Source organism: Phascolarctos cinereus, unplaced genomic scaffold, assembly GCF_003287225.1.
Source record: "Phascolarctos cinereus isolate Bilbo 61053 unplaced genomic scaffold, phaCin_HiC Scaffold_4;HRSCAF=312, whole genome shotgun sequence".
Taxonomy (NCBI): Eukaryota; Metazoa; Chordata; class Mammalia; order Diprotodontia; family Phascolarctidae; genus Phascolarctos; species Phascolarctos cinereus.
Window position 1 is genome coordinate 452,952,297 of NW_027555847.1, and position 15,836 is coordinate 452,968,132.

Consider the following 15,836-nt stretch of genomic DNA (forward strand, 5'->3'; position numbering starts at 1 on the left):
GAGCAGATAAGAGCCCACCTCATACTTGGATGTGAGGCTGCCCCAAATTCAGCAATATCCTTAATAAAGAATTTCTGATTTATTTAGATGTAATTCTTTCATATTAGCCCTCAACTTTACATTAAAAGAGTCAGAGAAACCAACATTTCAGATGCAATTTTACCTGAAATTTTAGAAGTTCAGAAGTCATCTAACTGCAAATTGTGGCTCTTACAAGGCTGAAAGTTTGTGAATTACACATGTGTTTGGCTAATTCATAACATTGCTTGGTTGTTGTCTCATAGCTGCATGCATTGCAGCTGATACATATTCACTTCATTGAGGCAAAATGATGGCATTTATTTTTAATGAATTATATTTTTTGTTTGAATAAGTCATAAAATCACAAAGGTGGAGAAGTTTTCATTTTTCTTTTTTACTTCCTTTTTTCTTTCTTCAGAAGAAAGAATAGCAGTATAAATCAAACTCACAAGACATTTAATGAATCACACAGTCAATCCACACTGCACATGCCTAGGAATGTGAAATGTCAGATTCAATTAAAGGAACACTTGTAAAAGAAGCCATTACACCACAAGAGCACATTTAAATCATCACACACTTAGATAAATGAAGCAAACATCCAAATAATCATATGTAGCTACTTGATTCTTTAATTATTGAAATAGAGGCAATTGAATTGATTTCCACGTGTGATGATACAAATAGACCCTGTTCTCTTAGAAATGTTGATTTCTGGCTCCAGAATAGTAATATATTTGAAAAATAAAAGACCTTTAAAGGAAACAAATAGTGTGCTTTAACCTCAATGTGCCTAAAGATTTCTCTATTAAGTTACAAACTTGTTAGAATTTTCTTCTATTAAAAGTTCTTCCCCAAACAGAGAAAATCACAAGATCCTTTGCTTATATTCCCATACAAAGTTGGATCATAAACTCCAAGACATCAGTCTTTTGTGGGATTTTTAAAAATGATTTGTTCTAGGTAACACTGCCAAAACTAGACGAGATTATAACCAGGTCTTCCTGGCTCTTAGCCTCCTCACTGCTGCTACCATAGCTAGAAAGATTTAGATGAATAGCCCTCTTGAAAGTGGAGACAGATTCTTCATCTGAAAGTAGCTTGGATGCATGTAGACTTCTGGAATGGAGTTTTTGCTTATTTCCTAAAGTGTGACATAAAAAGCAGGGTAGGACTTGAGAATGTGTTTCGTTTAAAACTAGGTTTCAAGGGATATAGAGGTGGGCAGGCAGATACTCACCTCAGTGTCAACCCAGCCAGTTATCTTGCCACAGCCATTGCTTCTGAGTCAGTTTCCTAAAAAAACTCTAGTTAAGATCATCTCTTTGCTTTGTGAAGTTAGTGCATGAATCAATAATTCTTATAGCTCTGAGCTCCCATCCAGAGATCATGCTCTATCACAACCCCACAGTTTTCAACTCATCATTCTCCTTTCTCAGATACTCACCAACCCCCTCTAAGCAACATCCAAAAAATGACTCAGTCTAGGAATGTGAGTGCTTAACAATTGTATCGCATTTTACACACTAAAGAGACAAAAAATGGCTTATAAGATTAGATAGATTTTAAAGAAGGAAGGACAAGTATCCCACAGCCTGGAGAAAAAGAAGGCGTTTTTGCCATCTTTAAAGAGAGAAGAAAGGGCAAAAAGAGAAGAGAATGAAGAATCACTGCCTTGGGTCTGCATTGGCAAAGGGAAAGGTTGGCACCACAGATCTCTACCAACACACCTTGAGCTGATGCAGCTTTGTATTCAGAGTCCAGGAATAATCATCTTGTGACTACACTCCCTCTGCACTATCCCTCATGACTATGTGCACCCGTATGACTTCTTGTTTCTCCAGACTCCATGGGGCATTGTGGTATCTCTTCTTCTGTGGGATGGAGGGCCAGTTTTGAGTCAAATTATTCCCATCCAATCAGTCTTTTTGTCAGAACAAAACTAACAATTAAGGAATACGACACTGGGATACTGTGAGAAACCTACATATGGCTCCTGGCCTGATCACCTTGTCAAATACTGCAGTAGCCATGGATCAAGGTAGCATTAAATTATATCTACATGTGACACAGAAATATGGAGATAGATATATCTATTACTCTCTCCTCTCTATGTATACACATATGTGCATATAAATATATATACATGCATATGCATATATAAATATATATCTTTCTGTATCAATATAAACAGATATTGGTATAGATATATAAAGATATATATGGAAGGATATAGATATATCTCTTCAAAACCACCATGCATGGGGGCATCTAGATGGTGCAGTGGATACAGCACTGGCCCTGGAGTCAGGAGGAACTGAATTCAAATCTGGCCTCAGACACATGATACTCTCTAGCTGTGTGACCCTGGGCAAATCATTTAACCCCATTGCCTCATCAAAAAAAAAAAAATCGCCATGCACAATGAATACTTTGCCCCAAACTCTTTCCTTTTGTCTCTCTCTGAATTGTCTTCTTCACCATAATTTGTATTCACATTGATATATTGAAATATTTTCCCAAATTGTGTAAATGCTACTACAACTCACTTCCTGGGTCCTAGAAGTAACCATGGTGTGAGTAACCCATACATCTCACTCCTGACACCCCACCTCACCTCCCCACCCCTGAAAACAATATTTTTTCCATTTGAGCAAATCAGCCAAAATCACACAATTAACTCTTTATAAATACTTATGCAGTGCAAAGAAAAAAAAAATAATGGTAATATAACAAGCCATAAACCTGAATTGACTCTCCAAAAAATGCACACAGCAACCATGGAAAAGAGTGGGCACAAACTTACATAAACCTAGCAAGGAGACATGTGAGTAGGGACACCTATGTGTTACTTGGTAATTCATGATTCTAGCCTTCAGACCTTGATCTTCTTGGTCTACTTAGGGTCTACTTACCACATGCCAGAAATTACATGCTGGGTAGGGGCCACTTACCTACCTGGCTTTTCTACTTAAACTATTCTTTGGCCAGGCTCTAAATAGTATTGTATTCTTTCAGCAAAATCAGTTCCTCTGTTCTTAGGACCTGCCAAGTTATTCAGGTCAGTTCTCCTGTCTGGTTTCTGGAATTTTTTTGCCTTCTCAAGCCAGAGATATCAGCAAAGTGCAAGACATACAGGTCTCTGAGTATTTTCCCTCTCTCAAGCAATACATGGAAGAATAGGGCAAAGCAGTCACCTCTCCTTTTTCCCATACAGCTCTGTTAAGCAGCAGAGGATTCTTGTTCCTCCAATAACCTCAGGTGTCAGGAACAGAAGCAAAGCTTGCCTTCCTTTAGTCTGATCAACAAGAAATAAATTCAACCTCTGGTATAGAGATTCTTAATATTTCATGTAATGGACCCCTTTAACTATCCGGTTAAGCCTATAGATCCCTTCTCAGAATAATATTTTAAATGCATAAAATAAAGTACATAGGATTCAAAAGGAAGCAAAATTATATTTAAAAAGAAGTCAGCATCTATATCTCTATATAATAAGGCTATATGGGCTCTTCTCAGCTCTCAGTTTGTCTGCTTTTGTATGAGCCATCTGCTAAGGTCATAGAAGTGACTCACTTCTATTTTAGGAGAAGAAATCAAAATTCATGTTTCTGTCATACATATGTAATGTATAATTTTCACATAATCATCAAATAGTTATAATTATCAGGATTTCCCAGCTATCAACCTCAAAGTTCTCATAATACTCACATGTAACTCACATTCTAGGAAATCATTCACTCTGGCAAACTTTGCCTCCATTATATTCATTTCTCTACGGGCCTTCTTTTTCTCATTTCCTTTCAGAACTATCTATGTTTCTCCACAAGCACTTTTCCCTGAGGGGTTGCTTTTTCTCAAGTCATCTCATATTGTCTGTATTTCTACATCTTTTAAAAAAAAATAAAATTGTACAAATCAGAATGGAGCAGCCCCTTATGTGGATATTTGTGGACATTCTTGACCAAAATCATACTCTAATTATAACATCAAAGGAACTCTGAGTTCTCAAGACTCTACTGGTAGAAATAACACACTAACAAAATGAAATGACTTTAAGTGTAGTTTGAGAGATGGGTTCTACATTTTTTGTCTGAAAACCACACTAAGTTTAGAGAGGATCACAGGAAGGTAGTCGCACCATGACGTTTTGTTTCAGCTTTAGCAATTCACACAGATTAAGCGTGAGAGAGGGTTGCAATCTGCTTATGAAAAAATATCTAAAGGGCAGCTAGGTTGAGCAGTGGATAGAGCACTGGACCTGAAGTCAGAAAGACCTGAGTTCAAATTTTACCTCAGACCAAGCACTTGACACTTATTAGCTGTGTGACCCTGGGCAAGTCACTTGACCCCAGTTGACTAAAAAACAAAAACAAAACAAACAAAAAACCCCAAAAAATATCTACACAGAAGAACAATTGTTTCTTTAAAAAAGCGTATTTGTGTTATAAAGATAGTGGTCAGAACTGTTTCATTCCATGATTAATAATAAAATGAGAAAGAATATGTCCTAGGTGATTTGCTGTCAACCTTTGAAATTCTCTAATTTAAATCCATTGTGGGGAATAATCTAGTTGAGAGTGTTCTTGAAAATGTAAATGGTAAAGGGTTATAGTACAATTCTCCACTTTATATCCAGGAGGGTATTAACATGAAAACATAGTATCAGCAACACCAATATTCTTAGTATCAGAAAAAAAAATAATTAAAAGTATCATTGAAAGCTACTGGAAGTCAAGGAGAGCTTCCTAATTTAGGTCTGCTCTGTTGCAAGTAGGATAAGGTAAAGAAACCAGATACACTTGAGTACAATTTACACATTCTCATTAACTCATAAAAGGATATCTACAATATGTGAAATAATTTCTATACTAATTTGGCCTACAAAGTGAGAAATTTCTACTCTTACACTCTAAAACCTAGTAATCAGATCCATCAGAAACAGTACTAGTTATGCAGTTACACAGTGATCATCGAAATTAAGTTAGTGAAAAATGTGCTATTATTTATCTTCAACCCAATTCTAATACTGATAGAATTAATTCAATTTAATAAACATTGATGAGATGTCAACTTTGTCCAAAGAACTGTATTAAGTAATCAACATCCAGAGACAAAAAAAAAAATCCTTACCTACCCTGAAGAAGCTTTCATTTTCCTGCGGATATGCAACTTTTAGAAAAATAATTGGAAAAGGAAAAGAACAGTGATAATGAGGGTCATCTGAAATGCCTTCACATAAAAGGTGGAACCTAGGATGACCTTCAAAGGAAGATTTCTAAGAGGCATAGGAAAGAAAGGAGTATATTTCAACGATAGGAGACAACTTCTGCAAAGATGCAGAGACAGCATAGCTAGCCAACAATTCACTGGCCAATTCAACCGAGGCACAGGGTGTAAAAAGGGGAGTAATGTAAAATAAGGAAAGACAGTGGGGTATAATGGAGAGAGGTATCAGTTTGCTATCAGAAGACCTAGGGTTCAAGTCCTGACTCAGATTTCCTACCTGTGCGAATTTGGGTCATTGATTTAACATCTCTGGGCTTTAGTTTGCTTAACTGTGAAATAAGGATATTGAACTACATGATCTGTGAGACTTCTTCCAGTTACAAATCTATGATACTAAGTCTTTCTTTACAAGTATTCTTTGTTATATGGGATGACTCTTTGGGAAAGGAAAAATGAGAGAGATACTAGAAGTTAAGTGATATAAAACAATTAAATATATTATGAAAAACATATTTTTTTTAAAAAAAGGTATTATTAATTAACTTTGCCAAGAGTAGTTTCAGCTGAATGATGAAGTTGGATGCCAGATTGCAAAGGGTTAAGAATGGAAAGAGAATAGAGGAAAGGGAGACAGCACTTGACATCTTTGAGATGTTTGTAGTACCAATGAAAAAAAATATTATGAGAAGTAGCTTGCTGAGTAGAAGATATTCTCTTTCTGGCCTTTTCTCTAAATAAGCAGAATTAATTTCAGATTTCCTAAAAGTGCCTGCACTCATTTAGGCTTTTTTATATAAGCTCATAGGATCATTCATTTCAAGTTGTTTTAGTCCAATTTACCAATTTAACAGATAAGAAAACTGAAACCAAGAGAGATTACATAACCTGCCCAGATCTCTTAGCTAGTAAGTGACAGAACTGAGTTCTCCAAATCCATTATCAGTGCTTTCCTCCACTTTGTCATGCTGCTTTCCCAACTTTAGTTTCTGTTAAGCATGTATTCTCCAAATTGTCTTGCTGACTTTTAGCCATCTACGTTTTGCTAGTACAAAATTCATAGTCTTCAATGTTCAGCAAAACCTCACGTAGAAACACAGAGAAAAGAGAGGCTTTTATGGTTTTCTGAATGTTTGTCCACAGAATTCAGTTTCAACTTACAAACAGGATTTTTGTGAATGTGCTTATTGAACCAAGGTTCACTATTCTTTTTATATTTCAAAATCAAGTTTACATTTTGTATATGACCACACAATCAGGAAAATCACAGCAATTTTCTTTCAAAAAATCATTTCAACCAACTCAATAGGGCTCTGGAAATAACTTCTGAGTCACTTAGGATGGGAATTGAATGAAAACAAAATAATAGTTTCATTGTAACTCTTTATACATACATAGCACTATTGTAAGAGGTACTAAAAAAATAATAATAATAAGAGACACTCCCTGTATAGTGTTGCTGTTTGTGATCTTTATTTCTGCTTCTGCCTTTGTTGTTGTTTTTCTAAGCTATGATCCTAAATTATTGTACATATAGTAGCTGTAATCAGGAGTAGGCAGATGATATTTGGAACTGGCACCTGTGAGGATCACCTCATGGAACATGTAGGGAAATGGTTCTATGCACTGGCTCCCTCTGGGGGCCCACATATTCTCTGACTTGGCTGTAAGGAACTTGTACTTTGGGATTACTAGAGATATCCCAGAGAATATGCATGGGAATGGGCTTGAATGAAGGGTATGCTGAAGCCAACGCCAACAGACTTAGTAAAGCCAGTCGTCAAATTTTCATTGCAAACATTTACACCTTTGACATCACTAAACATACAAACATATGCTTATAAACATATGAATATAAATGTATGTAACATATAAGCATATAAGGGCTTAGTTTATTATTTTGCTGATTTTCTAGACTTACAAAAGTGATAAAGAAAATGTTAATAATGAAAATTAAATTTAAAAGTGCTCCATGGGCACAATTTTTTTTTCAGAGACAGTTGTTAAATATTTACTAGACTATCACTGGAATGCATTGTGGTCTCTCAAAAAAGGACATACATTACTAGATATTCTTGGTTGTTGCCTTGGTCACTGTGCCAATGGAAGGGATGCAATGGAATGATTAATACAAAAGATTGAATGTCACTGAGACAAAAGGAAAGACCCATCCAAGAGATTTTAGGAGGAGAAACATTTCTACTCTTGGTCTCTCATTCATTCCTATAAACCTATGACTTGGGATTATGCTCCTAACCGAACTTTCAGTGGCAGGAGAGGGGATTTCTTTTTCTTAGACATTCTAGTAATACGGAAAGCAGCCATGAGCATGTGGCACTTGGAATATATGCTTCCTTGGGTGAGCCTGGGCTTCAACCTCAATCCCTAACTTCCTTTTCTGCTTAGTTTTTCTCTCCTTGGATAAACAGCAGTCCTGAGATAGATGTTTTTCTTTTAAACTTTGCAGCTACCTCATGGCTTCATCAGGTCCACGATGATAGACTTAAGGAATCATAACTAAGGGCCTAAAGCAAAAAAAAGTTCCTTTTCATTAGTTGGTTGAATGACTGATTGACCAATTATGAATTTACTAGTGAGTCCCTCAGTGACATGGACTTTAGTGATTTTTGTTCAGGTTCATTTATCCTCAATGAAATTCGTGTGTTGATAGTGGACATTGCTCTATTGTGAGGATGCCATTTCTCTAAAGCCACTTTAATTGAAAAAGAAATTTTATAATTTCTTGAGGGGACTGGAAGTCATTTTTAAAAAGTCTTCTCATTTCTCTTATTTAAAATAACAAAAAAGTTTTGTGAGGGGATTTGACACTGGGCAATAATTCTGGGTTAAAAGTTATATAGACAAGCATTTTTCAAGTAGATCTGCATGGTTCTGCTTGCCCCTGAAGCAACTGTCAGTCTTTTACTTCCTAACACTAAGCAAGATGTGGAATGACCCTCTGAACCAAAAGGCACTTTCTAGGGGTTAGAAATTGGAATTTCAGGTACATTTATATATTTCCCTGACAAAGCTTCTGTTTGTAGTCAGTGAATATTGGGAATAATACATACCACAGTAAAACCAGGTATGGAGAGGTTTGGAAGCCTAAGAAATTATACAGTTTCTTTTATTAATTAGTAGTTTCTTTCCATTTCTTGCTTTGGTATTTTATCTCCTTAGCACCATTCTCATGGAACTTGACATTTTTATTTCACCAGCAGGGAAACTAAGGCATATGAAAAGCATTTTCCTGAATGAAACAGTTACAGAACAGGAATTTAGAAACCCCCCTGGATCTTTTCCTCCCCAATTCTCTCACCTGCTGCTTGACTGAGACAACAACTACTACTACTATTACTGCCACTGCTATTTCTGCTGCTGCTGCTACTGCTACTACTACTACTACTACTACTACTACTACTACTACTACTACTACTACTACTACTACTACTACTGTTACTGCTGCTGCTACTGCTACTTCTACTGCTGCTGCTGCTGCTGTTACTACAAATGCTGCTGTTACTGCCACTACTACTGTTGCTGCTGCGGCTGCTGCTGTTGCTACTGCTACTACTATTGCTGCTGCTCTTCCTACTACTGCTGCTACTAATGTCACATTATGAATTTTAAGACTTAAATAACTCTATCCTTAGGGCAACTATATCAGGTAGGCAGCATATATCTTATTACATTCCCATTTTAATTCTGAAGAAACTAAAGGTCAAATGAATTAAGCAACCACATTAGTAATCTCATGCATAACAGAGAATAGATTTATCCAAATAAGTGATAGAGGCTACTTTACCATTAAGAGAATATATTTCTGGAGAAAACTGAACAGGGATAGAAAGGAATATACTTTTTTTCTCGGCAGTGCATGGCACATACACAAAAACTGACCATGTACTACGGCATAAAAACCTCACAATCCAATGCAGAAAGGCAGAAATATTAAAAGCATCCTTTTCAGATCATGATGCAATAAAAATTATATGTAATAAAGGGCCATGAAAAGATAGACTAGAAAATAATTCGAGACTAAATAATCTAATCCTAAAAAATTATCAGGTCAAACAACAAATCAAAGAAGCAATCAATAATTTCATTCAAGAGAATGACAATAATGAGACAACCTACCAAAACCTACGGGATGCAGCAAAAGCAGTTCTTAGGGGAAGTTTTATATCTCTAAATGCTTACATAAATAAAATAGGAAAAGAGGAGATTAATGAATTGGGCATAAAACTAAAAAGAAAAACTTAAAAATCCTCAACTGAATACCAAATTAGAAATATTGAAAGCCAAAGGAAAAATTAAGAAAATTGAAATTAAGAAAACTATTGAACTAATACATAAAACTAAGAGCTGGTTTTATTAAAAAAAACAATAAAATAGATAAATCTTTGGTTAATTTAATTTAAAAAAAGAAAGAAGAAAACCAAATTACTAGTATCAAGAATGAAAAGGGTGAAGCTACCACCAAGGAAGAGGAAATTAAAACAATAATTAGGAATTATTTTGCCCAACTATATGCCAACAAATTTGACAATCTTAGTGAAATGGATACATATTTACAAAAATATAAATTGCCCAGATTAACCAAAGAGGAAGTAAAATACTTAAATAACCCCATCTCAGAAAAAGAAATTGAACAAGCCATTGATGAACTCCCTAGGAAAAAATCTCCAGGGCCAGATGGATTTACATGCAATTCTATCAAACATTTAAAGAACAATTAATTCCAATACTATATAGACTATTTGGGAAAATAGGTGAAGAAGGAGTCTTACCAAATTCTTTTTATGATACAAATATGGTGTTGATACCTAAACCAGGAAGAGTCAAAATAGAGAAAGAAAATTATAGACCAATTTCTCTAATGAATATAGATGCAAAAATTTTAAACAAAATACTAGCAAATAGATTGCAGCAACTTATCACAAGAATAATACACTATGACCAGGTAGGATTTATACCAGGAATGCAGGGTTGGTTCAATATTAGGAAAACTATCAGCATCATTGAGCATATCAACACCAAAACCAACAGAAACCACATGATCATCTCAATAGATGCAGAAAAAGCTTTTGATAAAATACAACACCCATTCCTATTAAAAACACTAGAAAGCATAGGTATAAATGGAGTCTTCTTTAAAATAATAAATAGCATATCTAAAACCTTCAGCAAGCATTATATGTAATGGGGACAGGCTAGAAGCATTTCCAATAAGATCGGGGTGAAACAAGGATGTCCATTATCACCATTTTCAATATTGTACTGGAAACTTAGCTTTAGCAATGAGAGAAGAAAAAGAAGTTGAAGGCATTAGGATGGGCAAAGAAGAAACAAAGCTATCACTCTTTGCAGATGACATGATGATATACTTAGAGAATCCTAGAGAATCAAGTAAAAAACTACTTGAAATAATAAACAACTTTAGCAAAGTTGCAGGCTATAAAATAAACCCACATAAATCATCAGCATTTCTATATATTACCAACAAAGCCCAACAGCAAGAGATAGAAAGAGAAATCCCATTTAAACTTACTGTAGACATTATAAAATATTTAGGAGTCTACCTCCCAAAACAAACCCAGGAACTCTATGAACACAATTACAAAACACTTTTCACACAAATAAAATCAGATCTAAATAATTGGAAAAACATCAGTTGCTCATGGGTAGGCCGAGCTAATATAATAAAAATGACAATCCTACCTAAGCTAATTTACTTATTCAGTGCCATACCAATCAAACTACCAAAATTATTTTATAGAGTTAGAAAAAATAATAACAAGATTCATTTGGAAAAACAAAAGGTCCAGAATATCAAAGGAACTAATGAAAAGAAATGCAGGGGAAGGTGGCCTAGCAATTCCAGATCTTAAATTGTATTATAAAGCAGCAATCATCAAAACTGCTTGGTACTGGCTAAGAAATAGGGAGGTGGATCAGTGGAATAGGTTAAATATGCAAGACACAGTAGTCAATGACTGACAATAGTAATCTATTATTTGATAAACCCAAAGACCCCAGCTTCTGGGATAAGAACCCACTCTTTGAAAAAAACTGCTGGGAAAACTGGAAAAGAGTATGGCAGAAACTAGGCATAGACCCAAATCTCACACCATATACCAAAATAAAGTCAAAATGGGTTCATGACTTAGATATAAAGGCTGATACCATAAGTAAACTGGGAGAACAAGGAATAGTTTACCTATCAGATCTATGGAGAACAGAAGAATTCATGACCAAACAGGAGATAGAGAACATTATGAAAAGCAAAATGGATAATTTTGATTACATTAAATTGAAAAGTTTTTGCACAAACAAAGCCAATGCAACTAAGATTAGAAGGAAGGTAGAAAATTGGGAAAGAAGTTTTACAACCAGTCTCTCTGATAAAGGCCTCATTTCTAAAATATATAGAGAATTAAGACAAATTTATAAGAACACAAGCCATTCCCCAATTGATAAATGGTCAAAGGATATACAGTTCTCAGATGAAGAAATTAAAGCCATCTATAGTCATATGAAAAAATGCTCTAAATCGTTATTGATTAGAGAAATGCAAATCAAAACAACTCTGAGGTACCACATCACACCTATCAGATTGGCCAACATGACAAAACAGGAAAATGATAAATGTTGGAGAAGATGTGGGAAAATTGGAACACTAATACATTGTTGGTGGAGTTGTGAAATGATCCAACCATTTTGGAGAACAATTTGGAACTATGCCCAAAGGGCTACAAAAATGTGCATACCCTTTGATCCAGCAATAGCACTTCTAGGGCTATATCGCAAAGAGATCATACAAATGGGAAAAGGACCCACATGTAGAAAAATATTCATAGCAGCTCTTTTTGTGGTGGCAAAGAATTGGAAATTGAGAGGATGCCCATCAATTGGGGAATGGCTGAGCAAGTTGTGGTATATGAATGTAATGGAATACTATTGTGCTATAAGAAATGATAAACAGGCTGAATTCAGAAAAACCTGGAACGACTTATATGGCCTGATGCTGAGTGAAGTGAGCAGAACCAAGAAGACTTTGTACACAATAACAGCCATTATGCAATGACTAATATGTTAAACTGAACCCTTCTCAGCATTACAAGGATCTAAGATATCTCCAGAGGCCTCAGGATGGAAAATGCTGTCCACATCCAAAGAAAGAACTATGAAAATCGAATGGGAACACTTATTTTTAACTTCTGTTGAGTTTTGTTTTTATCTTTCTGATGGTTCCTCCTATTGGTTTTAATTTTTACTTACAACTTTACTAATGTGAAAATATGTTTAATGGGTATGTAAATGTAAAGCCTATATCAGATTGTGCACTGTCTTGGTGAGGGTGGGGGGAGGAAGGAGGAGAAAAATTCTCAGCTCAAAAGCATATGGAAGTGATTTTTGATAAATTAAAATATATTAATAAAATTTAAAAAAAAGAAAAAAGAATATATTGATTGAATAAATTATCACTTTTTAAAAGTATCAATCACACAGTAAAGTTAATATACATAAGTCCATTGTGAAGCATATAGAATTGCTACTTTTATATCTATTTATATCTGTATCTACATCTATATCTATATCTATATCTATATCTATATCTATATCTATATCTATATCTATATCTATATCTATATCTATATCTATATCTATATCTATATCTATATCTATATCTATATCTATATCTATCACAACAGCATAGGCCTAAGCAGAACAACATTAAATACAAAGAACATTTTGAAATTTAATTTTAATATAAGATGACTTCTAAAGTATATAATAGTAGCAAGCATTTACATTTTAAGGGCTTTAAGGTTTAAAAGTATTTTGCATATGTTAAATCTTTGTAACAACCTTGTGAGTGAGACATTTTTGTCCATTTTAAAGATGAAGAAGGTGAGGCAAAAAGAAGGTAAAATTACCTGCCCAGCATACCACAGTTAGCAGGTTTCTGAGGCGAGTAAGAACTCAGTTTTTCCCCTCTCCAAGTTCTGTGTTCTACCACCATGGCAGCTAGCAGAATATTTTAAAAAGTATTACTTATTCTTTTAATATGCTGATTAGTTCATTGTTCATCTGCCCCCAAATATCTGTGAAATACGCAGAAGGAATCAGCATGGAAAATCCCTCTAATCCTGCAGATCCAAAGCTATCTATGATTTAGTAGATAAATCCTAAGGGATTGTCCAAAGTAGAAGATTTGAGAGATCTGTTCAGGGTAACACATCTAGTAATTATCAGGGGAACAGTAAAGGGGGAAAAAGTGTTTATATAGCATCTACTATGTGCCAGGCCCTGGGCTGAATGCTTTACATGTTATTTTGTTATTTGATTCTCATAAATACCCTATTAGCTAGGTTTTGCTTTATCCCATTTTAAAGTTTCTAAAACTGAGGCAGGGGTTAAGTGACTTGCCCAGGGTCATACAGATAGTATCTGAGGCCAGATTTAAATTTAGGATTTCCTTACTCCAGTCCAGTACCTCATCCACTGTGCCACCTAGTTACCTCTAACAAAACATTATTTACTTATTGACTCCTAGACATGACATTTTTCATGTGGGAAATGTAATGAGAAGTTCAAAGGCATGCTAATAGGAATGAGTACATTGTATGGAGTTGGATTAGCTAGACTGAATTTCAATAAATGGGGCATTTTACAGGGAGAAAAGAGGACAAAAACAACAAAAATTGGCTTAAATATTGTTTGAAAAAGACTTTTTTAAACAATCTTCTAAATCCTTTTTTTAATTTAAAAAAATGGTTTATTACTATTTTTATTTCTCAATCTAGATTTCCCCTGTCCAAGAGATTCAGCAAAACAAACCAATATGTCAACCGCAATATTTCATATTTCTTCAAAGAAAGGATAGAGAAGCATATCTGCTTTTTGATGCCAACTTTGGTCATTATAATTACATAGCATGTATTTTCAATTTTGTTGTTTTTATTGATTTTTCACTTCCGTTATTGAGGTCACTGTGTTTATTTTTTTTCCGGTTCTATTTACTTTACTTTGCATCAATTCATTTAAAGTCTTCCCATATCTTCCTGTATTTTTTGGAATTTGACTCAATAATATTCATGTATCACAATTTGTTTCCTATTCCCAAATTGATGGGCATTCACTATGTTTCCACTTTTTAATCATTTTCTTAGTAAAATTCCAGATTATTTTCCCAAATGTTTGGACTAGATCACTATTCTACCAACAATGTATTGAAGTGCCTTTCTTTCCACAACTGCTTGAAGTACTGAGTAGGATATATGGGGTGTTTAGGGATTATTAGTACCCTGCTGTGAGGGTTTGCCAAGCCCTTTTCAGGGCTGCTCATACATCTTTGGTGTCCACCTTCACCCAACTCTCAGGAGTGGCTCCAAGAAGATGCAACATGCCAGAAGCCACACCCTGGTAAAACTGTCTCAGCAGATGGCCAAACCAGGTTGAAGGTAATCAACAGGCCTCAAACCCATTGGCAAACTTAAGCAGATGTCTACTCAAGCCTGTGAAGACTTTCTCAGGTGGAACGGGAGGACAAGAACAATTTGTTCCAAAGACTATTAAAGTGACTGATGCAGGCACTGTGGTGTGCTTAGAACTGGGTCAGATATCGAAGACACCAAGGTCATCCACTGCATCCCTGGCCATCACCAGTCACTCTGATTTTTGTCTTGCCCATGAACTGTGATGTCTCTGGAGGAAAGAGTGATACTGAGATCTCTGACTCACTTGAATCCAATTCATGAGTCAAGACATCATTCTGTTTTGTCATTGGCCCCCTTCTAAATGAAGGACAAACAACACTAATGAGTGTTGCCTTCTTTTATCAACTCTGCCAATTTGCTGCATATGAAGTAAAACTTCAGATTTGTTTTACATTTGGGGTATTATTGATATCTAGCAAGCTTTCATATTTGGCTCATCATAATTATTTTTGCAATCTTTTTTCATATCCTCTGGCTACTTATGTATTAGTCGTTCAGTTATTTTTGTTCATGTCTGACTTTTCATGGAGTTTTCTTGGCAAAGATATTGGAATTGTTTGCCATTTCCTGCTCCCACTCACTTTACAGATGAGGAAATTGAGGCAAATTGGGTTAAATGACTTGCCCAGGGTGACAGAGCTAGTAAGTGTCTGAGGCCAGATTTGAACTCAGAAATATTAATCTTCCTTTCTAGAAAATTCCAAGAAATATGTATTTGATGTGGGGGCACTAGACAATCCATGATCTTACTAAGTCTAAAAGGAATAATAAAAGTCAGCCAGTGAGTTCAAAAATCATTTCTTAAAGCCAAGATAAAGTCTGAGATAGTTGAGTTGGAAGTTGGATGGTGAGACAAATTTTTACAGATCAGTCTCAGCATCTATATCCTTAGTAGTTCACTTTGTACCCATCATCTTCTACCTCACTGTATACAACCCATTTTGGAATGTACAGATGTCCACCATATTGTTCTTGACATTTCCTGTTCTATGTTAGAACAGAAAAAGCTTCTTACTGATAATGATGTTCAGTTAGTTGGGTAAAGGCTAAAGAGGAAGAAGCTATTTCTAACTATCCTCATGGGGT